The 23,938-nt window shown below is 40.0% G+C and overlaps 1 protein-coding gene across 14 annotated transcripts in view; it reads left to right on the top strand.

Moving 5' to 3' along the window:
- ENOX1 (ecto-NOX disulfide-thiol exchanger 1) overlaps positions 1-23,938 on the top strand; it is a 772,227-nt gene that overhangs the window by 23,318 nt on the left and 724,971 nt on the right. Inside the window, exon 1 of one of the 14 annotated variants that reach the window (XM_060194778.1) lies at positions 15,652-15,694. The exons of 12 other annotated variants lie outside the window; for them this stretch is intronic. The gene's annotated coding sequence lies outside the window, so the exon portion shown is untranslated. Of the gene's footprint in view, positions 1-15,651; positions 15,695-23,938 lie in introns of those variants that run through there. One more of the 14 variants, XM_060194776.1, reaches the window with a different exon arrangement.

Raw genomic sequence — 23,938 nt, 5'->3', positions numbered from 1 at the left:
GCGGGTTAAGAGCAGGTGGCGCAAATCACAAGGACCGGCATCAGGATTCCGGTTCGAACCCCGGCTCCCCACCTGCAGGGGAGTCGCTTCACAAGCGGTGAAGACGGTCTGCAGGTGTCTATCTTTCTCTCCTCCTCTCTGTCTTCCCCTCCTCTCTCCATTTCTCTCTGTCCTATCCAACAATGACAACAACAATAAAACAACAAGGGCAACAAAAGGGAATAAATAAATAAAATAAATATTTAAAAAAAAAAGATCTCCTGGAGTGTCTGTCTCCTCAGTCACTTTTTTGGGGGATTTGACTTCATTGCCCAATTGCACTGCTCATTAGAAACATATTTGAATGTGAAGTCTAAACTTTCCTTGGCTTGAGGCACTTGCTACCTGCCCTATTTGGCAGTCACCATGAGTAGCTGTGAACACTAGCAATGTTATTGGGTGAGGAGTAAAACAGAAGCAGAATGAATAAAGTGTGACTGCTTGCACACTTCAGGATAGAGTATCTGATTCCAGGGTTAAAAATCAAATATCAGCTGAACAGCGTATCATATCTGTGAATGACCTCTGATCCCCAATGGGCAGACCCAGGTTTCATTGGTGAAAAAACTGCTGTAAACTTGCAGTGCTCGCTCTAGATTTGTGCTTTAGTCTTTTCAGTCTCCAAATCTTAGCATGAAATATTTAGTACCCTAGGAAAGCTAAATTAATGGTGAGTCAAAGTAATTAAGGCAAAGTAAATAATCTCCAAGGTTCTCGTTCCCCGTGAAACTAATTTCATATCTTATCCTTCATGTGTTAAAAATAGTTCTCTGCTAATTCAAGATGCCTGTGCTCTGTGTTGGTGAAGTGCACTTCAATTCTATTGAAAAGATGCAGATTAGAGAGTTATTTTCAATTGGGCATTTTTTTAAAGTGAAAATCATTTTTGCACTATCAGAGCGTGAATCTCTTTGGGTGAACAGAGAGTTGAATATTGCTAGGGCTGGGCAGATGATGAGCCAACAAGCTTATGATAACTTGCAGCTGGGACAGACTTTTTAATCCCTTTATTGAGGTATTACATTTCTTTTTTTCTTCTTTTCTTTTCCTTCAATCCAGTGATAAAATGGTTTTAATAGCTGTTACTTATTTTTTAATTTTTATTTTCCACCGGGGGTATGGCTGCCTGCATATTCCATTCAGGTGGACTTTTTTTTTCTTATTGTTTTTCAGGTAAAGAGTGAAAGCCAGAGAGGGAGAGAGACAGAAAAAGACACTACAGCACTGTTCCACCACTTGTGAAGCTTGCCCCCTATCCTGGTACTCCTTCAGACCCAGGCCCTTACACATGGTGATTAACATGTTCTCTCTCAGGTGAGCTAGCTCCCAACCTCAGCCTAATGACTCTTTCCCAAGATTTTTGACTGGCCAGAAGATTACTTACTTCATCTATTTCTTTTTTTTTATTTTAAAAAATTTATTATTTATTTTCCCTTTTGTTGCCCTTGTTGTTTTGTTGTTGTAGTTATTATTGTTTATGATGTTGTTGTTGTTGGATAGGACAGAGCGAAATGGAGAGAGGAGGGGAAGACAGAGAGGGGGAGATAAAGACACCTGCAGACCTGCTTCACTGCCTGTGAAGCATCTCCCCTGCAGGTGGGGAGCTGGGGGATCAAACCGGCATCCTTTTGCCGGTTCTTGCACTTTGCGCCACATGCGCTTAACCCACTGTGCTACCGCCTGACCTCCACTTCATCTATTTCTTAAAAGTTAAAAACTGAATCTGGTTAGCAATTTTAAACAATACAAACACTGGGATTTAAGCATTATTTTAGAGCTATTTTTCACCTAACTTGTCATCATATAATATAAATATGAGAACAGTTGTAAGCCCACAGGGTTTTAAAATTCAGTATATCAAGACTGATCTTTCTGTATTTGAGTTACATCAGTGGCACTACCCTATTGTGCCAGGGCTTGAGAGGAAGTGACATTGCTTTGTATGTCTTGGGCAGATGCTAATTCTTCAATCTAATGAGACTGCTTAGAATTTCTTTTTGTTATGGTAGTGGTCTCAATTGAGTAAGACAATTTGTTCACTTTCTCAGTAAGAGAGTATTTTGATTAGAAAAGACAGACCTATTTGAAGTGAAATGTTTAGTACATAGTTTGTGGTTAACTACAATTGAAATGAGATAATTCTGCTGTTGTTCACTTTTTAAATCCTTCTGTTACCTTTTCCTCTTCAAAGAGATGTCTCAAACTTTTGGTGTATTTGTATTGTGTACTAGGTCTTACACAGGAATGCACACTTTTTTTTCCTTTTAATGTTTTGACATGGCAACACAGGAGTAGGATATGAAGTATTCACTATATATCACAGTGGAATCTGCGTCTAGATACCCATCCATGAAGAAAAATGTGGCTAGTTAATGGAAGGAGAAGCACATTCAAAGTGTCTTTTAATGACTTTTATATGTAGATACTTAATTTTAGTGCCATGCCAATATTTTGATTGTGGAATCCCCACTTTTGCTTAATTTTTAATTTCACCTTCTGAGAAAATAATATTGAAATTGAATGGGCTGTAGGAATGTGGAATGTATAGGAACTAATAGTTATTTAATTGCATGAGAAAACATTATCTGTACATTATGACTCTTTAGCATTACCATGTTGGTCATAATCATTATATACATTTACACAATACCTAACACTTTACAAAGTACCATCTTTTTTGATCATCATGCTTCTGGACAGAGTAGTAATTGTCATTGCTATTTTCAAAGTGGTGCAATAAATTTGTTACTCCTCATCTTCCTGGTTTCCTTCCTTTATCCTTTATTTTACAAACTTTTAGTAAGTTCTTCTTAATATTATGACCAGTCTGGAGATGGTAAAATGAAATGATTACTGTCCTGGATGAGTACCTAGGCACAAGAAGAAATGGATAGTATGCCATGGGTAACCATGTGATAAGCATTGTGATGCAAATACCCTTGGATATTTCTTTTTAGAACAACCAGGATTAACTTTGACAGGGGAATTGAAGTATCCTACAAAGAGATATCTTTGGGAGGTGGGAGAGTGGGGACACAGAACTTTGGTGATGGGTGTGGTGTGGAAATACAGACTGTAATCTTACAATCTTGTAACCCACTGTTAATCACAACTGAAAATGAAAAAAGAAAAGAGATAAAAAGGTAAATCAGCTTGCAAAAGGATTCTCCAAGTAGAACCAGTCACTTAGCCTCAAGACACAGAGGCACCTAGAGGATAGTATGTTCAGGCAATGCTAAAGTGTAAAGTGGCAGGAGCACAGAGAACTACTGGGAAGTAGGGAGATGAAGTCTGGAAGGTCACAGAACTTGTAAATGACAGAGCCAGGAAGCTGCTGGTTTTCTGCTGCTCAGATTGATGTTTCTTTTATGCTAGGTTCTTCCTTGCTTGTTTAGGTTTTCTTTTTACCGCCTAAAAGTATCATTAGCACCCCTCTGTACAAGCGACTTTGAAGAATATGACAACTAGGTATTTCATTTGACAAGGTTTTCTCATTTCACTAGAGCTGTAGCTTTGTAATTTGGTCAATGAATGAATTTGTATGTTTTCATATTAGTCAAAGTGAACTGAAAAGGGACAGAGGCCCAGATGTTCTCAGTTAAACAAAGCAAACACCATTTTTATTGATCACAAACAGGTATGCTAAAAGTGCATTACAAGTCCACTGCCCTAGTTCAAACATCTCCCAGCTTATGTATCTTTGCTACTTGTACATTTAACAGTGTTAGAAATTATTTTGAAGGAGAGTGTTTTTAAAAGCTATTTCTATGGTTTAAATGATTTTTTTTGTTCATTGAGCTAAGTAAGTGCTTGAAATAATTGAAAATGACTTGAAGATGAGGGTAAAGTGGAGGTAAGCCATATTAGCTGTTGGCCAGTATTATTCCTTGAAAGCTGGTGTTTTTGCTAGATTTTATGTGGTGTAAAGAACAAACCTTTCCTTTTTTTTTTCCCCTGAGAGCCATGATGCTATCTCAGTAATTGAAAATAATCTTCTAAAGTTGCTCTTTAACTAGATTTATACAATCCCCTTTCAAATCAGCTGTTATCTGCCCTTACATTTCACAGTAAATGTTGTTGTCTGCACAGCCTCTGCTAACAAGAAGATCAAGTGTAACTCTTTTCATGATTTGAAACAAAGTGTTTCCATTGTAATTACCCTGGCTCCTGGTTGTGCTGTTACAAGTGGGCTCATTTCTCAGCTGGGTTTATGAGGATGTTTCATTGTGAAATATAAGGCCCTCTGTTCCTGTAGTGAACCTTTTCATCCCCCATAACCATCTTAGGATTTCTGTAGCTCTTGCAATAATTTTAGCCTTTTATGTTTAAAATACTATGCATAAGTATTTCATGTTGTGGGTTAGAATGAGGGAGACAAAGGTTTGGGGTCTTAGACTATACTGGATGACACATAAGAGGTACTATTTCCCATTTATATCTTTACTAACCTAATTTTGGCAAAATTAGAATAAAGATGATGCCTATTAAACAACAGTAGGCATGATATATAATGATGGTGGTGAAGGAGGTAGACATTACAATGTGCTGCTAGAGAGTATTGTGAAAAACTCTTGAATTTCAGGATGAGGAGACAACATAATGATAATGCCAAGGACTTTCATGGCTGAGACTCCAAGGTCCCAGGTTGTTGTACCCTTGTACCACCGTAAACCAGAGTTGAGCAGTACTCTGGTGTGTTCTCTCACTCATTAAAAAATAAAGTAAATTAATTAAAAAGTTCTTGGATTTTCTTTGGAGTCTATTAAGACAGGATGATGTGTCATATGTTTGGGAAACATTCTCTGATTCATGTATCTGTGACATTACATCTAATTCTCTATTTATAGAATAGAGAATTAAAGTCTTAAGACTTTATTTATTTATTTATTTATTGAGAGGGTGAGAGATGGAGACTAGAGCACTGTTTATCTTTGGCTTATAGTGTCACCAGGGACTTAACCTGTTCATATTCTATCTTCATTTTTGAATGGAGTCACTTGTTTTCTGTTGTTGAGTTTGGGGAGCTCTTTATATATTTTGGTTGGTAGCCTGTTGTCTAATATATGGCATGTAAAGATCTTCCATTCTGTAATGGTCTCTTTGTTTGGGTGGTGGTTTCTTTTGTTGTGCAGAAGCTTTACAATTTGATGTAGTTTTATTGGTTTATTCTTGTTTTAGTATTTTTTTAAATTTATTTATTCATTATTGGATAGAGACAGAGAGAAATGATAGAAGAGGAGATAGAGAGGGAGAGAGATAGACACCTGCAGCCTTGCTTCCTCACTCATGAATCTCTCCCCCTGCAGGTAGGTATCAGGGGCTTGAACCTACAACCTTATGCCCTACAATGGGTGTGCTTAACCAGGTGTGCTTCCCTCCCCCCCCGCCCTGTTTTAATCTTCTGTGCAATTAGACGGGAAAGAGTTTTGTCAATATTTTTCTCTAAGTATTTGATAGTTTCTGGTCTAACATACAGGTCCTTGATCACTTTGGAATTTACTTTTGTGTCTGCTGCATTGTAATGGTTCAGTTTTATTCTTCTGCATGTTTCAACTCTGCGGGTCCTCACATCCAGCTCAACACCCCCCTCCCCATACCTGGGAGGTAAATTCTGTCTGGGACTTTTCCCTCTACGGGTTAAGCAAGAGGGAACCTGCCCAGCGGGTCCCTGCCCCCCTATGAGTCTCTCTCATGCAGGAGTCCACCTCCCCCCTCTGTGCTAGCTGTCCGGTTTCGCTTCCTCATTCCCCAAACTGGCTTGACCACTTACCCAACGTTACTGGGAAGACCCTCATCATCTCTCTGCTGTCTTGACCATGTATTGACCAATATTCCTAACCTTATAAGGCTAGGACATAGTAGCCCTGTTCTCCCTCCTACTCCAACCTATAAAAACTCTGCTTTGCTGCTCAATAAGCAGGCTGTCGATTAACATAGTCTCCTGGGCAATCTTTGTTCTTTGGTCTCGTCTCTTGTCATGAGTCACAGAGAAGGGTCCCAGTTTGCTCACCCCTGCTGCCTCAGGTCATATTCTCACTGGCACCCATTTCTGGTGGCCAACAGAGTGGCCACCAGAAATGCCAGAGAATCTATACCTGAGATAGGCCCCTCACGAAAGCCCAGCACAACTCAGTTTTTCCAACACCATTTGTTGAAGAGACTCTTATTTCCCCATTTAATAGCCTGGACACCTTTGGCATAGATTAGATGTCCATAGGTATGAGGGCTTATTTCTGGGCTCTTAATTCTATTACACTGGTCAGTGTATCTGTTCGTTCTACTACCAGGCAGTTTTGATTACACGGGCCCTGTAATACAATTTGAGATCTAGGAATGTGATAACTCTAGTTATTTTCTTTTTTTCTCAAGATTGTTGGCAATTCTAAGTCTTTTCTGGTTCCAGATTAGCATATGTAGCCCCTACCCTACTAGAGAATGATAGAAATGGGGTGGAGGTATGGATCAACTTGTCAAAGCCCATGTTCAGTGGAGAAGCAATTATAGAAGCCATACTTTCCATCATCTGCTCACCATAAAATTTTTGATCCATACTTTCAGAGGGATAAAGAATAGGATAACTTCTTTTTAAAAATTATAATTTATAAAATGGAAATATTGACAAGATCACAGGATAAGAGGGGTACAGTTCCACACAATTCCCACCCCTGGAACTGTGTATCCCATTCCCTCCCTTGAAAGCTTTCCTATTCTTTATTCTTCTGGGAGTATGGACCCAGGATCATTATGGTGTACAGAAAGTGGAAGGTCTGGCTTCTGTAATTGATTCCCTACTGAACATGGGTGTTGGCAGGTTGATCCATACTCCCAATATATCTCTTAACTTCTAAGGGGAGAAGGGGATATGGAACTCTGGTGGAGGAACAGTATGAAATTGTATCCCTGTTATCCCACAATCTTGTAATAATTAAATTGCTAATAAAAAAAAGATAAAAAATTGGATGGGACCTTGATGGGAATTGCATTATGTTTGTATATGGCTCTGGGTAGAATATCTATTATAATTAAAAAATAAAAAAGTCTGTGGTGGAGGCAGTTTGGCACAGTTTTAAACAATCAAGGTTTATTACATCACGGCACAGCGGCATGGAATGGATTTATTTAGGTACAGCAAGGCAGGAAAAGTGGCAAATATCATCTAGGCATTATGGCCCTAGAGGAGCATCTTTTTGTTTTTCAAAATGTACTTTAAAAAATTTTTTTATCTTTATGTATATCTTATTTATTGGATAGAAATTGAGAGGGAAGATGTTGTTTTCGATGGGTTATGTTGTTTTCAATGGGCTGGCTTCATGCGCAGGTAACAGACGACCAGGGACTCATGGTTGAGCTGTAGGCAGTATCTCTTTATTCATGCAGGACACAGCACAATCTAAGACAAGCTAAGTTAAACTCAAAGTACAGTACAGTACAACTCACAATGCTGTCTTTATATATACTTGCCAAGTAGGGTGGAAACAGGATGTGACATAGAGAGGGTGGAGAGAAAAGTGACTGGTGAAAATCAGAGTGTGACAAAGAGGGGGCAGATTAGGTGAGAATCCTATCACTGAACCACAAATGCCCTGGAGGGAGGGTGGAACTTGTTAACAGTGGTTATGTAAATAGAATGAAGTGGTTATGTAAATAGAATAGTGTTAAGCAGGGGGGATTTAAACCAAATGAAACAGAAGGGGTCTCATGCATACCAACAATTCCCCCTTTCTTTTTAACTAATGCCATTGTGGGGTGAACAGAAACTTATATCGTACAGGCGTTTTCAAAAGAACTGGCATAAGACATGGAAAACAAAATAGGCGAGCAGCAATAACCAATGTGATGTCAAGGGGAACGTTTCTTGCCTCAAAGGGCAAGGCCTTGCAGGCGAAATGGCATTTCTTGCCTCTAGGAATGCTTCATGCCTCTAGGGGCATCTCTTGCCTCAAAGGGCGTTTCCTGCCTCTGTGGGCATCTCTTGCCTCTTGGGGCGCTTCATGCCTCTGTGGGCATAACCTAATAAGGAGGGGGAGTTTTCTGCCTCTGGGACAGAGCCTGCAGGCGAGGGGACATGGTCTATAAAGTCTCAAGGCAATTGGCTGAAGTTAGTCTTTGAGAAACACAGCAGCATGTACCAGTAAGTCCGATGGAGGTATCAGTCCAAAGTAGCTGACCACAGAAGAAAATGCCAGAGGATGAAACGCTGCACGTCTGTCTCGATGGGGAATGTCGGCCACCAGAATTCTGCTTTTCTGTAGAGAGTGATCTTTGGAGTCTGTGAATCGGTTTCTTCAGGACGTGCCAGGTCTCATCATTGGTTTCCAGGGGTGATGTCAGAGAACAGGATCCAAATGGATTTCCAGGAATTCCATTTGAGTAGATGCTTTTTCATGTGAAGACTTTGACAGCTGAAATTCACTTACTTGTCAAACAAAACTTGTAGCAGATTAGAAGTTTACTATAATTGATAACTCCATTATAATTGGAAGTCCTTTCTAGTATGATTTTAAGGTTGTTTAAACAGTTTAAACTCAATATAATGTGGAAAGGTAAACAGAAGAACCATGGTTAAAAGCCTCAGGCATGAGAATAATTAACATAATCATTGCACTATCTGCCCCACCCATAACTCATACAGTTTTCAGGATTTAAACGTTTCAGATTCATGTCAAGACGTAAAAGAGAAATCAAAGGAGGGAAAAAACAACTTTTTGGATTGTTTCTGGATGTCTCTAGAAATCATGGCTGCATCCAGCATTTTTCTTAAGTCAATGTCAAACAAAAATTCAGTCATTCAAATCATTCTCTTATGAAATGCAACTTGAACTAGATTATCAAGATCTCACCATGTAGGATTAAGAGTCCCCGGAGGACGTCCTAGTCCAAAAAGGTCCTCGAAATTCCATTTAGTGTGCTTCTGACTGTTCCAGCTGGATTGCTTCAGGCACCCATTTTTAAAAGTGTCTTCCCATCGAAGAAAGAATCCAATCAGGAGAGTAGAACTAACCACGTGTCTCCATACTTGGCAACTGCCAGGGTACTCGAGAATGTTGTTCAAACTAGAGTAGTCCTTCTCCATGGGAAACATTTGAGAAGAAGTCCAGAAAGTCCCAGGGGAAATCTCCATGCATATCCCAAGGTCTACGATCACGGTCATAAAGAACCAAACTGTGGCCTGGAGCAAAATGTAGTCCTTTTCCTCAGGAAACATGGGAGAGGGAATCCAGAAAGTCCAAGGAGAAATCTCCGTGCATCTCCCAAGCTCTATGATCCCGGTCATAAGAAACCAAAGTTCCCGGTCAGGGAACCGAAATGTGGCCCAGAGTAAAATGTTCCAGAGACAGACTAACTGTCTCATGATGAAACAGTAGAGGCTTTGGCAAACCTCTTCATAAGTAGAAAGGCAACCCATGGTGGATGGGTAGCCAAGTTTACTTATCTGGATGATGGGTGGGTAGGGTCCCGCGTTGATGCCGGTCCATGTTTCAGGGCTTATTTCAGTCCCTGTTCGGGCGCCATATGTTGTTTTCGATGGGTTATGTTGTTTTCAATGGGCTGGCTTCACACGCGGGTAACAGACGACCAGGGACTCATGGTTGAGCTGTAGGCAGTATCTCTTTATTCATGCAGGATGCAGCACAATCTAAGACAAGCTAAGTTAAACTCAAAGTACAGTACAGTACAACTCACAATGCTGTCTTTATATATACTTGCCAAGTAGGGTGGAAACAGGATGTGACATAGAGAGGGTGGAGAGAAAAGTGACTGGTGAAAATCAGAGTGTGACAAGGAGGGGGCGGAACAGGCGAGAATCCTATCACTGAACCACCAATGCCCTGGAGGGAGTGCTTTATGTAAATGTAAAAGTGATTTATGCAAATAGACCAAAGCTTTGAATGGGATCAATAAATCCCTGTATAGGCATATGGTTAAGCAGAAGCCAGGGGGAGGTGGCATACTACCCAACAGGAAGAGGTTGATAAAGAGGGGGAGAGACAGAGAGACACCTGCAGCCTGCTTCACCACTTGTGAAGCTTTCTGCCTGCAGGTGGGGACTGGGAACTTGAACCTGGATCCTGTGCTTTGTAACATGTTCGCTTAACCAGGTGCGCCACCACCTGGCCCCGAGAGTCTTTTAATCTAAATATAATGGAGCTCATCTGCACATGTTCAGTTTCTCATATGGAAGACAGCATGGCAGGTCTTGAGCATGGCTGGAAGAGAAGGCACAGGAATAGAGCCTAACTTCTGTCAGCCTGGCAGTTTAATAACTCCTGATGCACTCACAATCCTTTGTGGGTTTGCATAAGTTCTTACTATGCTCATAGGCTGCCAGGCTAGCGTGGGGGTGCCTCTTCCCCGGGGTGCATGCTCTCTGGGTTGGAGAGAACTTGACTGGACTCAGCTGGGATGCTACTCACTCAGCGATGTGGGAGATAGATGACTCAGGAACTCGTGGCAGCATGGTAATGCAAAAAGGATCTATTGATCAGAGAGTCAATGCTTTTATAGGATAAAACTGGAAGTGGCAAGTCAGAAATGGAAATGGCTAGGAAAGGGGGTAGAGAAAGGCAAAAGCATGCTGGGAAGGTAGAAGCTTCCTTAGCAACTATTGCGAGGGTTTTAACCTGTGAGATTAATGTTACCCTGCAGGCAGGGCAGGTCTTGAGGTAGAAAGAAGATAGATCAATCAGATGGGTGGGGATCTTTCAGGCAAAACCATGGTTATGTAAATAGGCCATAGTATCAGCAATGCAGGATGGAGGGGGGGGGCTGGCTTAATGCCCAACGTCTCCCCCTTTTTATCTAATGGCTATAGTATCAGGAATTTGGGGTGCTTTGTGAGGCAGGGAGTCTGATAGGACGAAGCACACCTTTGGGGTTACTACTGTCCCTCCTTGCTCAGTCTCTCTGTAGAGAGACTAACAGGATAGACACACCCCTCAGGTTCAAGCCCTGCCAAGCTCAACCACATCCTTACAATTTCCCGACAATAGGCTGATATCAGCCATATGCTAATTATGTCCCCAAATTCATGCTGTGTCACAAGAAATATCCGTTTTGTAACATGTGCACTTAACTAGGTGCACCACCACTTGGCCCCTTAAATATCCATTTTGATTATGTTAATTCTTCCAATCCAGGAACATGGCATATCTTTTCACTTCTATATGTCTTCTTCTATTTCCTTGAATAGGGACTCATAGTTTTCAGTATACAAGTCTTTCATTTCTTTTGTTAGATTTGTTCTTAGTTCATTGTTTTTGTTGCTATAGTAAAAGGGATTGATTTTTCCTTGTTGTTGTTGTTCTTCTTCTTCTTGTTCTTCTCCTTCTTCTCTTTCTCCTTCTCTTCCTCCTCCTCCCCCTCTTCCTTCTCCTTGTCCTTCTTCGTTTGCATAGAGGAATGCCACTAACTTTTGTATGTTAATTTTGTAGGCTGATGCCTTACTATATTGCCTGATAATTTCCAAGAGTTTCCTGTGGGATTCATTAGGTTTTTCTATGTATACTATCATATCATCTGCAGATAGTGAGATTGTGATGTTTTTGCTCCCAGTCTATATCCCTTTAATTTCTTGCACTTGCCTAATATGCAAGAACTTTCAATAATATGTTGAATAGTAATGGTGATAGTGGGCATTCCTGTATAGTACCTGATCTGAGGGTACTAGATCCAGTTTTTCACCAATGAGTATGGTGTTGGCTATAGGTTTGCTAAAACAGAGGGGAGGATATATAGCTCAGTGGTTATGCAAAGAGACTCCTGTGCCCAAGGGTCCAGAGTTCAGGCCCAATCACCTGCTCCTCTGCCAGCCAAAGCGGAACAATGCTCTGTGGCTTAGTGAGTTTTGAAAGAAATCCTGGTTGTATTTTGGTGAGGTTTCAGGTGATTTTTCATAGTTTTTCCTAGTTTATTAGGAGAGCCATCTTAAAATGCTCCTATTCCATAGCAACACCTCTGAACCACTAGGAGAATAGATTTTGTCCTGAGTCACGTGGCAAGTTCTATGCCTTTGATGTCAATATAGGGTTCCCTGCTGCTGTTCCAGCTTCTGAGGGGCAACAGTAATGGAAACTTAAGAACCCACAGTTGTTGGGGTGGGGCGGTAGCATGCTTGGTCAAGTGCACATGGTGCAAAGTGCAAGTACTTTGAAAGGATCCCAGTTCGAGCCCATGGCTCCCCAACTGCAGGGGGGTTGCTTCATGGGTGGTGAAGCAAGTCTGCAGGTATCTGTCCCCCCCCCCCCTGTCTTTCCATCCTTTTATCGATTTCTCTCTGTCCTATCCAACAACAACAACAAGAGCATCAAAATGGGAAAAATGGCCTCTAGGAGCAGTGTAGGCATCAAGCCCCTGTGATAACACTGGAGGCAAAAAACAAAAAACAAAACCCCCCACAGCTGTAAGTTGGTTAGTTTAAGGTGTTCCCCCCCTTATTTAATAGTCTTTTTAAAATTTTTATTTGCTAAAACTCAAACCTGGAAGTGGTGTGTCTCAGCTGGCAAACTCTTGGACTGGCACTAGGAATTCCTGAGTACAGGCTTTTAGCCTCAGGAACCTCTCTCTCAGCCCCTGTCTGTTGACAAACCACATGTGTTTATACTTACCTGTGGCTTGGTGGATATTTGAAGAGATTCTAGTCGTTTCTCAGGTGATTTTTGTTTATTTTCCTAGTTGATTGGTAGAGCAAAATCACCTGCTTATATTCCATAGCCACAATCTGCAGAAGTCCCAGAATATTCATTTTGATGACGTTAATTCTTCCAATCCATGAACATGGATTATCTTTCCATTTCTTTGTATATTTTTCTATTTTATTGAATAATGACTCATAGTTCTCAGTATACAAGTCTTTCATTTCTTTGGTTAAGTTTATTCTTAGATATTTTTTTAAATTGATTTTGCTGTTATAGTGAATGAGACTGACTTTTGGATCTCTTCTGCTGACTCAGGGTTTGCATAAAGGAATGCCACTAACTTTTGTATGTTAATTTTATAGCCTGACTCCTTAATATATTGCCTGATAATTCCCAGGAGATTCCTCTGGATTCTTTAGGTTTTTCTATTTATAGTATCTTATCACCTGCAAATAGTGACAGTTTGACTTCTTCCATTCCAATCAGTATCCTTAATTCCTTTCTCTTGTCTGATTGCCATAATGAAAACTTCTAATACTATGCTGAGTAGTAATATTGATAGTGGGCAGCCCTGTTTAGTACTTAATCTGAGGGGGAATACTTTCAGCTTCTTACCATTGAGTATGATGTTGGCTGTCAGTTCCCATTTTTTGGTAGTGTTGTGATCATGAAGGGACATTGGAATTTGTCAAAGGCTTTCTCTGCATCTATTGAGATAATCTTGCAATTTTTGGTTTTTCTTTTGTTGATGTGGTGGATCACACATATATATATAACTAGCTTTGCATACCAGTAGTAAATCCCACTAGGATATGATGTACAGTCCTTATATCTGCTCGGCAAGGATTTTGTTCAGTATTTTAGCATCAATGTTCATCAGAGATATTAGTCTGTAGTTTTCTTTTTTCTTTTTACCAGAGTACTGCTCAGTTCTGGTTTTAGTGTTTTTTTTAAATTCCTTTATTGGGGGATTAATGGTTTACAGTCAACAGTAAAATACAATAGTTTGTACATAACATTTCCACATCCCAATACAACCCCCACTAGGTCCTCCTCTGCCATAATGTTTCAGGACCCAGAGCTTCCCTCCCACCCCAGAGTCTTTTACTTTGGTGCAATACACTAAATTTTTTTTTTTTTATCTCCCTGTCTGCTGCTGGAATCAGGGTGATGTTGGCTTCATAGACAGTGGAAGGGTGTATTCCTGTGCCTTCAATCTTTTGGGATAGCTTTAAAAGTAGAGGTATTAACTCTTCCTTGAAGATTTTGTAGAGTTCATTTGTAAAGCATCTGGTCCTGGACTTTTATTGTTGGGAAGATTCTTGGTAACTGTTTCAGTTTTTTTGGCTGTGATTTGTTTGTTTATATTTTGCAGCTCCTGTGCTCAGTTTTGGAAGGTTATATGTTTCCAGGAACTTTTCCATTTCTTCCAGGTTTTCTAGCGTGGTGGCATATAGTTGTTCATAGAAGCTGCACATGATACTTTGGATTTCTGTGGTGTCTGTTCTGAACTATCCCCTTTTATTTACAATTTTATTTACTTTAACCTTATGCCCCTTTTCATAAGTCTGGCCAAGTGTTTGTCAATTTTGTTCACCCTTGTGAGGAACCAACATTTAGCTTCATTGACCTTTTGCATGTTTCTCTTATTTTGGGTGTTATTTATTTCTGGCCTAATTTTAGTCATTTTAATCCTTCTGGTTGCTTTAGGGATCCTTTGTTCCTCCTTGTAAGTATCTAGGGTGTGCAGTAAGATTGTTTACTTGAATTTTTTTCATCTTCCTAGTGTTTATTTATATACTCATATAAAATTTTCTCTTAGTACTGCTCTAGCTGTATCCCAAATATTTTGTTAGCTTGTGTCTTCATTTTCATTGGATTCTAAGATCATTTGATTGGCTTCCTGATTTCCCCTTTGACCCAGTAGTTGTTAAAGTAGTGTACTGTTGAGTTTCCATATTTTGTGACTGTTTCTAATTTTTTATTTGTTGTTAAGTGTTTAATTCTACTGTAGTCTGAGAAGATGCATGGGATAATTTCAGTGCTTTTGAATTTGACATTGTCTTTAAGAATATCCCATGTGGACTTAAAAAAAAAATGTGTATTCCAGTTTTTTGGTGTCAAGGACTCTGAAAATGTCCAGAAGGCCTTGCCTATCTATCTCTTTATTTAATTATCTTGTTTTTTATTGACTCTATGACTAGATGATCTGTCTATTTGAGAAAGTGGGTTATTGAATTCTCTTAATATTACTGTGTTGCTATTGATGCATTCTTATAGTTCTTTCAGTAATTGCTTGACTTATTTATATGGCCCCTCATTGAGTGCATGAATGTTAGTAATTGTTAAATCCTCCTAGTTGACTGATCCTATGAGCATTATGTAGTATCCATGCCTATCTTTAATTACTTTATTTACTTTAATGTCTATTGTATCAGATATGAGGATATCTGCTACTGCCCTTTTTTGTCTGTTAGTTTGGATGATATTTTTCTTTCCTTTTTATATTTATATTTATTTACTTATTATTGGACAGAGACAGAGAGAAATTGAGGGGGGAGGGCAAGATAGAGAGGGAGAGAGGGAGAGAGATACCTGTAGCACTGCTTCACCACTCGTGAAGCTTTCCCCCTGCAGGTGGGGACCAGGGGCTTGAATCCAAGTCCTTGGGCAGTGTAATGTGCACTATAATGTGAGTGCTTAACCAGGTGTATCACCTGGCCCCTGGATAATATTTTCCATTCTTTCACTTTGAGTCTGTGTTTATCTTGTTGAGTTAGGTTGGATTCCTGCAGATAGCATATGATTGGGTTGTGTTTTCTGATCCATCTTCCTACTCTATGTCTTTTAATTTAAATGTGTGTACTGGGGCATTGCTTTATAGATATGATGTAAGAGAGCCTCTGTTCTGTTGGTCCCAATGCTTCTAGAGCCAACCATATTGTGATTTATCTTAGAAGTGGGCAGGCTGTTGCTCTAATCTGATGTGACCATCTCTATATTTGTGAGTCTCTGCAGTGGTGAGTTGTGGATGGGGCTGCAGTTCTAGGTTGATGGAGTGGCCATATGTTGATTTGACAAAAGATGCTCTCTCTGGGGAGTACAACCCAGTGGCCTCAGTCTGTTCCACATAGATCATTACAACTATATAGGAGGTTTTTTTTTTAATTTCTTTATTGGGGGATTGATGTTTTACAGTTGAAAGTAAATACAATAGTTTGTACATGCATAATATTTCTCAGTTTTCCACATAACAATACACCCCCACTAGGTCCTCTGTCATCCTTTTCCAGAACCTGTATACTCTCCCCCCCATTACCCACCCCAGAGTCTTTTACTTTGATGCAATACACCAACTCCAGCTCAGATTCTACTTGTGTTTTCTCTTCTGATCTTGTTTTTCAACTCCTGCCTGAGAGTGAGATCATCCCGTATTCATCCTTCTGTCTCTGGCTTATTTCACTTAACATGATTGCTTCAATTTAATAGAGGATGAGAGACAAGATGGAAAGAGAAGTGAATAGGGAGCCAGGCGGCAGCACAGTGGGCTAAGCACACCTGGTGCAAAGCACAAGCACTGGCTTAAAGATTCCAGTTTGAGCCCCTGGCTCCTCACCTGCAGGGGTGTGTCACTTCACAAGCAGTGAACAAGTCTGCAGGTGTCTTTCTTTCTCTTCTCCTCTCTGCCTTCCCCTCTTCTCTCTGTCCTACCCAACAACAGCAATAACAACAACAATAATAACAGCAGGGCAGAGGCTAGCATATGCAAACAGACGCTCATGCCTGAGGCTCCAAAGTCCCAGGTTTTTATGATAGGGATTTTGGGAAGCGATTAAGGTCTGAGTATTGAACTAAGGATTAGAGTCAAGAAATAATGATACTGCTGAGGTAATTTTTTCCCACTCCACTTTTGCATAATAATCTCCATGGACCACTCAGTGATGTACTTGGAATAGTTAGTGTCAGTTCCACTTCTTTTTATTTAAGTTTTGTACATCCCCTAACAGTTGGACAGTTTAACCAACTTTGAGTATAAAGTAAGATTAGACAAAATAACCCTCTAGGAGTGTACATAAACATCATTCCCACCACCAAAAGACTGTGACCCATCCCTCCCACCCACTCCCACCCCCCACTGGCCCAGGAAGCTACATGTCTACCCCTCACTACAGGGCTTTTACTTTGGTGCCCTACTTACAATTTGATCAGGTCCTGCTTTTAGTTTCCCTTTCAGATCTTCTTACTCAACTTCTGTTGATGAGTGGGATCATCCCATACTCATCTTTATCTTTCTGACTTAGCTCACTTAACATAATTCCTTTTAGCTCTGTCCAAGATGGGTCAGAGAAGGTGGGTTCATTGTTCTTGATAGCTGCATAGTATTCCATTGTGTATATATACCACAGCTTTCTCAGCCACTCATCTGTTGTTGGGCATCTGGATTGCTTCCAGGTTTTAGCTATTATAAATTGTGCTCCTATGAACATAGGAGTACACACCTCTTTTTGGTTGGGTGTTATGGAGTCCCTGTGAGAGAGAGCTTATGTTCACACGTATCCATAAACTACTGCAAAATATATAGCTGAAAGCAGAAGTACACTAGAGTTTGCAGTGAGTACCTCCCTAACACTTCCTCTCCACTATTCCAACCTTTGGGTCTATGATTGCTCAACAATTTGTTTGGCTTCGTATGTTAACTCTCTTTTCAATCACCAGGTTCCAGATGCCATCAGGATGCTAGCCAGGCTTCCCTGGATTGAAGACCCCACCAATGTGTCCTGGAGCTCAGCTTCCCCAGAGACACACCCTACTAGGGAAAGAGAGAGGCAGACTGGGAGTATGGACCGACCAGTCAACGCCCATGTTCAGCGGGGAAGCAATTACAGAAGCCAGACCCTCTACCTTCTGCAACCCTCAGTGACCCTGGGTCCATGCTCCCAAAGGGATAGAGAATGGGAAAGCTATCAGGGGAGGGGGTGGGATATGGAGATTGGGTGGTGGGAATTGTGTGGAGTTGTACCCCTCCTACCCTATGGTTTTGTTAATTAATCCTTTCTTAAATAAAAAAAAAATAATAATAACCCTCTAATAGTTAAAAACTGCTCTAGACTGACGAATTCTATTACATCTAAAGAACTGTTAGTGTACTATATGCCAGTAATAAAGTGCATTCATGAACCACAGTTAAACAACCTGGTCTTCCATTTTAAGTTATTCACTGTGTTGACCACCTCTATTAGTAAAGATAATGGAGAGGTGACTGAATCATGCTGATACCTTCTTAATTAAATAAATAAAAATGTAAGTATTATGTAAGTATTTTAGTTAATACTTCACAGGCTTCATACAGTGTGACACATTTGTTCCTGATAAATATTAAGAGTTTAGAAAGAATAAGTGTTGCTTTATATTGTACATGGTGGGATACTTACTCTCTTATGTAACTCACACAGTTGGCTCCTGTTAGTCCGTTTTCAGGGCTATAGGATTATATGAGTACTCACCTCAGATAACTACTGCCTTCCATCTAATGAAAATGGTTACCACTGGTTTACTCTTGCTGGAGTCAAGGTATCCACAGGAGCAGGTATTTATATGTTTCTCTGTTGTGTTGTGTCTAGTTAAATATCACTGATACTACCACTGAAAAGACACAGGGGTAGTCATGAGATATTGAACTTAGATTTCATCCTGTGCTTAATTTAATAGTTGAAGAGGTTGATAAGGAAGACACTCAGATCTATTAAGGTGAAGTTTAACTTACCTTTAATTTTTTTCAGAAAACTGATAGTTGGCTGTCTTATAGAATAATACCTGTCAACATGAAGGCCTTTTCCTCATCTCACAGACAAACAGTTGACATGTCAGGGAGTAAAGGAAAGTTGAAGGGTAGGTGTTCATGGAGAAAAGAGAAATCATTTAATTTGTAACTTATATTTATCCCAGATCTCTGGACAGAGAATACATAGGAAGGAGAGATGGAATTGGTAACAGAATTTAAACTACTTTCTGAGCTACGTTAATTTGTAAATTTCCTACTTAATGGATCTGTTGCCAAATAACTTTTTTATGTGTTTCCTAATGTCGAACTTTGTTAGTATATCTCTTAAAACATACCTTAGCAATCCTATACATCTCAGGCACACCCATGCACAGTAAGAACTCTTTTTATTCTTGCAACAATAGCCCAGCTTTATTTGACGTTTGGTATAGAGAAAGTGATGGCAGAGGTGCATGAGTTAGATTTCCAGGCAAAGATATCCTGACCTAGAATAAAGGGCAGAGAGATACATGGTCCTGCTTCATTGTATCTGTTTCTCTTCTGCTCACTGCCTGAGACATTTTCCTGTTCCTTTCTCATAAAATATGGCATTATTTTTACTAATGAATGAAAGCTAGGCAGTGACATAGGTTTGTCATAAAGCAGTGTGTGCATTTTAGGCACTTAAGGATGTTGTATAGCAAGAATCCTGGGTGATTTGGCAGATGCAAATAAGAAGAAAGACAAGGAGCCGTAGTTATGAGCCAGGTGATGTGAGTTTTCAGCAGAGTGCCATCATGTGGCACCAACCCAGTCTAATACTGGCTTTGAAAGATAGTTAGTGGACAGGAAGATAATATCCCTACCATGTTAACTCAATGTTACTTTTGAGTAAATGTGTGGATAGTCTATTACTATATAATGTCGTGTATTTTTACCTTGTATAAGTGCTCTGAGAGTTTTGTCATTCATCTGAACTAATTTAGTAATTTCAAGATATCTGGGAAGCCAGGGAATCCATCTGATGATTTCATTAAGACTTTATATGAAATGTGGGTTTTCTTCAGACTGAGATTATCTATTAAAATTGTTGTCAAAAGTATATGCATGGAAGCAAGCAGTCTCAACCTTTCTCTGTTTGGAGGCATCTCATTTAGAAGATTTGGCAGTCATGGCTTCACTTCCAAAAATATCAATAGTTTTACTTACCCACTTCTCATATCTCCTAGAGCAGACCATAGTCTATCCCAGGTTCAAACAATGAAGAAGCAGACTTTCTACTTTTTGATGGGAGAACCTGTAAAGTCAAAACTCAGAGGACACAGATGCAGAAATAAACAGGCTTGTGAATATCTTGTCTGATTCTTTCCCAGCATTTTATTTTCATTTTATAGTATCCATTAACTTTTGAAGTAGTGTGTTTTATTAAAAAGATGTTTGCCTGGCATTGGGAAAATCAATTTTGTGTTAAAATTGCATGAAGGATGCCTAGACCTATTATGTGGTGTAGCTTATCCATGAGCACTTATTTTTAAACTAATGTAGGATTTACTTTTGCCTAAGTAACAGTGGGACTGTAATTCATATTGTAATCTTTTTTTTTTTAGTCTAGGTGTTACATAGACTGGATTCTACCCATCCAGTTTCAACTTACTTTCTTCTGGGAAAGCCCCTTAATGCCTGGCACAGGGGATAAAAAGGAAGAATGATGCCAGCTGAGGATTCACTTAGTGAGACACATAAAGTACCAAGTGGTATCCTGCACCTCCCCCAAATACAGCTTTGTCTCTGGCCCTCTGGCACATAACAGTTCTCTTCTCATCAGAGGCAGCATGGCCTTGATTATTTCCACTTTCCCACTTCTAATGTGTTAACTGCCTACATTGCAGGCTTCTCAAAGCTTTGTCTGTGTACAGTCTGTCTCATGTGACTTGGCTGAGTGACAGTGTTCTGGATATGGCTTTCTAATTGGTAAAGGATTTTTTTAATTTACTGATTAATTCCACTATTTTCAGTAATAAACCTTGGACCAACTGGAAGTAGTGCATGTCTCACACCATAATCATTTCATGATTGGTTGAAGGTCTGCTCTTCTGTGTAACATATTACTTGTTTTGCTATGATTATACCAATATTAATCAGCATATCGTCTTGCCATTTTACATACTTGACAACATACAAAGCTATTCTGGTTAGTTTTTTGTCATTTAAATTTTCCTGAAAATGTAAGAGAGGAGAAAAATCTGAGAGGATATATACCAAATTCAGGCATGGGAATTTGGTTGTTAGACTTAGTGATTATTTGTTTTCTTATTTAGGCTTAGTTGTATCTTCTGATTTTATACTGTAAGATGTATTATAGCTGTGAAATTAATTTATTAATTTTATAAAAATAATTTAGGATCCATAGTGCTTTACAGACAGATTGTGATTATAAGAGGTTCATAGTTCTAGATGTTCATAGTTAGAGAGAACCTTGATCAAAACAGGGACAGAGGCTTCCTGAAGGTTTGCTTCATGAACTTAGAGACATAGGAAGCAGGATTTAGGTAATTTTTGTTAGATTTTATCCTTTGACATCTATTCTGTATATTTCCCCATGGTATCTCTCTTTCTTTCTGCCCTTTATATAATGTCATTCAGACTCAAAGAAGATGGTCCTGACAGGGATGGTCATCTAGAAGAATATGGATGTAGCTTTTAGTTCAATTTTAACCAGAAATCTTTTGAATTAGGAATATGCTTTGAAGTTATCTGTGCAGTGTTGAAGAGAGAAGTGGTTTGTGTTCTGGGTTTTGGAACAATGGTATCCTTTCTTTTATGCTTTGAACAGACAGAGTGATGGGAAAGATAAAGGCACATGTGACCTCTGTTTTCTTTTTCTTTTTTTTTTTTAAATTTTTTATTTAAGAAAGGATTAGTGAACAAAAACATAAGGTAGGAGGGTTACAACTCCACACAGTTCCCACCACCCAATCCCCATAACCCACCCCCTCCCATGGTAGCTTTCCCATTCTCTAGCCCTCTGGGAGCATGGACCCAGGGTCGTTGAGGGTTGCAGAAGGTAGAAGGTCTGGCTTCTGTAATTGCTTCCCCGCTGAACATGGGCGTTGACTGGTCAGTCCATACTCCCAGTCTGCCTCTCTCTTTCCCTAGTAAGGTGTGTCTCTGGGGAAGCTGAGCTCCAGGACACATTGGTGGGGTCTTCAATCCAGGGAAGCCTAGCCAGCATCCTGGTGGCATCTGGAACCTAGTGATTGAAAAGAGAGTTAACATATGAAGCCAAACAATTTGTTGAGCAATCATGGATCCCAAGCTTGGAATAGTGGAGAGGAAGTGTTAGGGAGGTACTCACTGCAAACTCTAATGTACTTCTGCTTTGAGGTATATATTTTGCAGTAGTTTATGGTTACGTGTGCACATAAGCTCTCTCTCACAGAAACTGGTGTATATCTAGATTATGGGACTTTGTTAGAAAGTGAACTACCTGAGATGAAATTAGAGTGTACTATAAAAGGAAAGGTCTCACCCGAGTAATGAAGTTGAAGGGTTGTCATTCCACACGTGAAGTCTCTGGATACAGTCTGAGGTGAAGCGTGTTGAGGTGGCAATCGTTGCTTTGGTTAGGTTGTGATCGGCGGATGCAATATTACTTGGTTTGGATTGGGAGATGCATACGGGAAAGTGGGCCCTATCCAAGGGTTCCAGGACTGGGGGAAGTAGGGGCTCTATAGTGAAGATGTGAGGTTCCTGCTGTCTTAGGGTTCAAAAAGATAATCGATAGTTAATGTTATCATCACATTATTTGTTAATTGGGTTAACTTTGAAAAGTCCCTTTGTTATGGTTTGCTGTACGGTACCCAGTATCTTGTATATAGCTGTGTTATTGGATGCTTCTGCACATCCAAAGAAACTATTAAACAAATAGAGAGACCCCTCACAGAATGGGAGAAGATCTTCACATGCCAGACATCAGACAAGAAACTAATCACCAAAATATATAAAGAGCTCAGCAAACTTAGCCGCAAAAAAGCAAATGACCCCATCCAAAAATGGGCAGAGGAAATGAACAAAACATTCACCACAGAGGAGATCCAAAAGGCTAACAAACAGATGAAAAACTGCTCTAGGTCACTGATTGTCAGAGAAATGCAAATTAAGACAACACTAAGATACCACGTCACTCCTGTAAGAATGGCATACATCAAAAAAGGACAGCAGCAACAAATGCTGGAGAGGATGTGGGGACAGAGGAACCCTTTTACATTGCTGGTGGGAATGTAAATTGGTACAGCCTCTGTGGAGAGCAGTCTGGAAAACTCTCAGAAGGCTAGACATGGACCTTCCATATGACCCAGTAATTCCTCTCCTGGGGTTATACCCCAAGGACTCCATAACACCCAACCAAAAAGAGGTGTGTACTCCTATGTTCATAGCAGCAAAATTCATAATAGCTAAAAACCTGGAAGCAACCCAGGTGCCCAACAACAGATGAGTGGCTGAGAAAGCTGTGGTATATATACACAATGGAATACTATGCAGCTATCAAGAACAATGAACCCACCTTCTGTGACCCATCTTGGACAGAGCTAGAAGGAATTATGTTAAGTGAACTAAGTCAGAAAGATAAAGATGAGTATGGGATGATCCCACTCATCAACAGAAGCTGACTAAGAAGATCTGAAAGGGAAACTAAAAGCAGGACCTGATCAAATTGTAAGTAGGGCACCAAAGTAAAAACCCAGTGGTGAGGGGTAGACATGTAGCTTCCTGGGCCAGTGGGGGGTGGGAGTGGGTGGGAAGGATGGGTCACAGTCCTTTGGTGGTGGAAATGGTGTTTATGAACACTCCTAGCAAAATGTAGACATATAAATCAGTAGTTAATTAATATGAGAGGGGGAAATCAATTGTATGTCTCAAAGTTTCTCAAAAGACAAACTGAATCTTTTTAATATATAGGCTATGTATTTGATATGCGGACTCTCTCAAAAGCCTAGTGACCTCTGTTTTCTATAGTGGAGAATTGTTTTAGCAAAGCAGATCTGCTGCCTTGTGAAGCAAACATCTCTCTTTTAGATATGGAATAGACAGGGACACAAACAGACTTGGTCATATAGGTAGTCAACATGAATTAATATGTAGGTTTCTGAGTTAAGAGTCCAGGACTGATTGCTCAAAGCAGGAAAGATATGACATAGAGTAAATATTCCAGTCTAGGGCCCAGTTTTGAAGTGTAAGGTCTAGATTGTGGCAGGGCATGGGAGACATGCTCCATACTCTAGGTTCTACTGAGGTTGGACAGATGGACAGATTAGTATCAGATAGGACAGTGGGAGAAAAAACTAAAGTGTAATGGCACATATTTAGAGAATTTACATGACTAAGTTTTAAAGTGAAATGGTATTAATGAGGGGTTTATACCCTGTGTTAAGGTGTTAGGAAGAGAGATACTTTATATGGCAAGTCCCTGCTTGCCATAAGGTTCACATGGCAGAATCTTGCC

This window comes from Erinaceus europaeus, chromosome 7 (genome assembly GCF_950295315.1).
Source record: "Erinaceus europaeus chromosome 7, mEriEur2.1, whole genome shotgun sequence".
Lineage (NCBI taxonomy): Eukaryota > Metazoa > Chordata > Mammalia > Eulipotyphla > Erinaceidae > Erinaceus > Erinaceus europaeus.
This window is presented reverse-complemented; position numbering and strand designations above follow the sequence as displayed.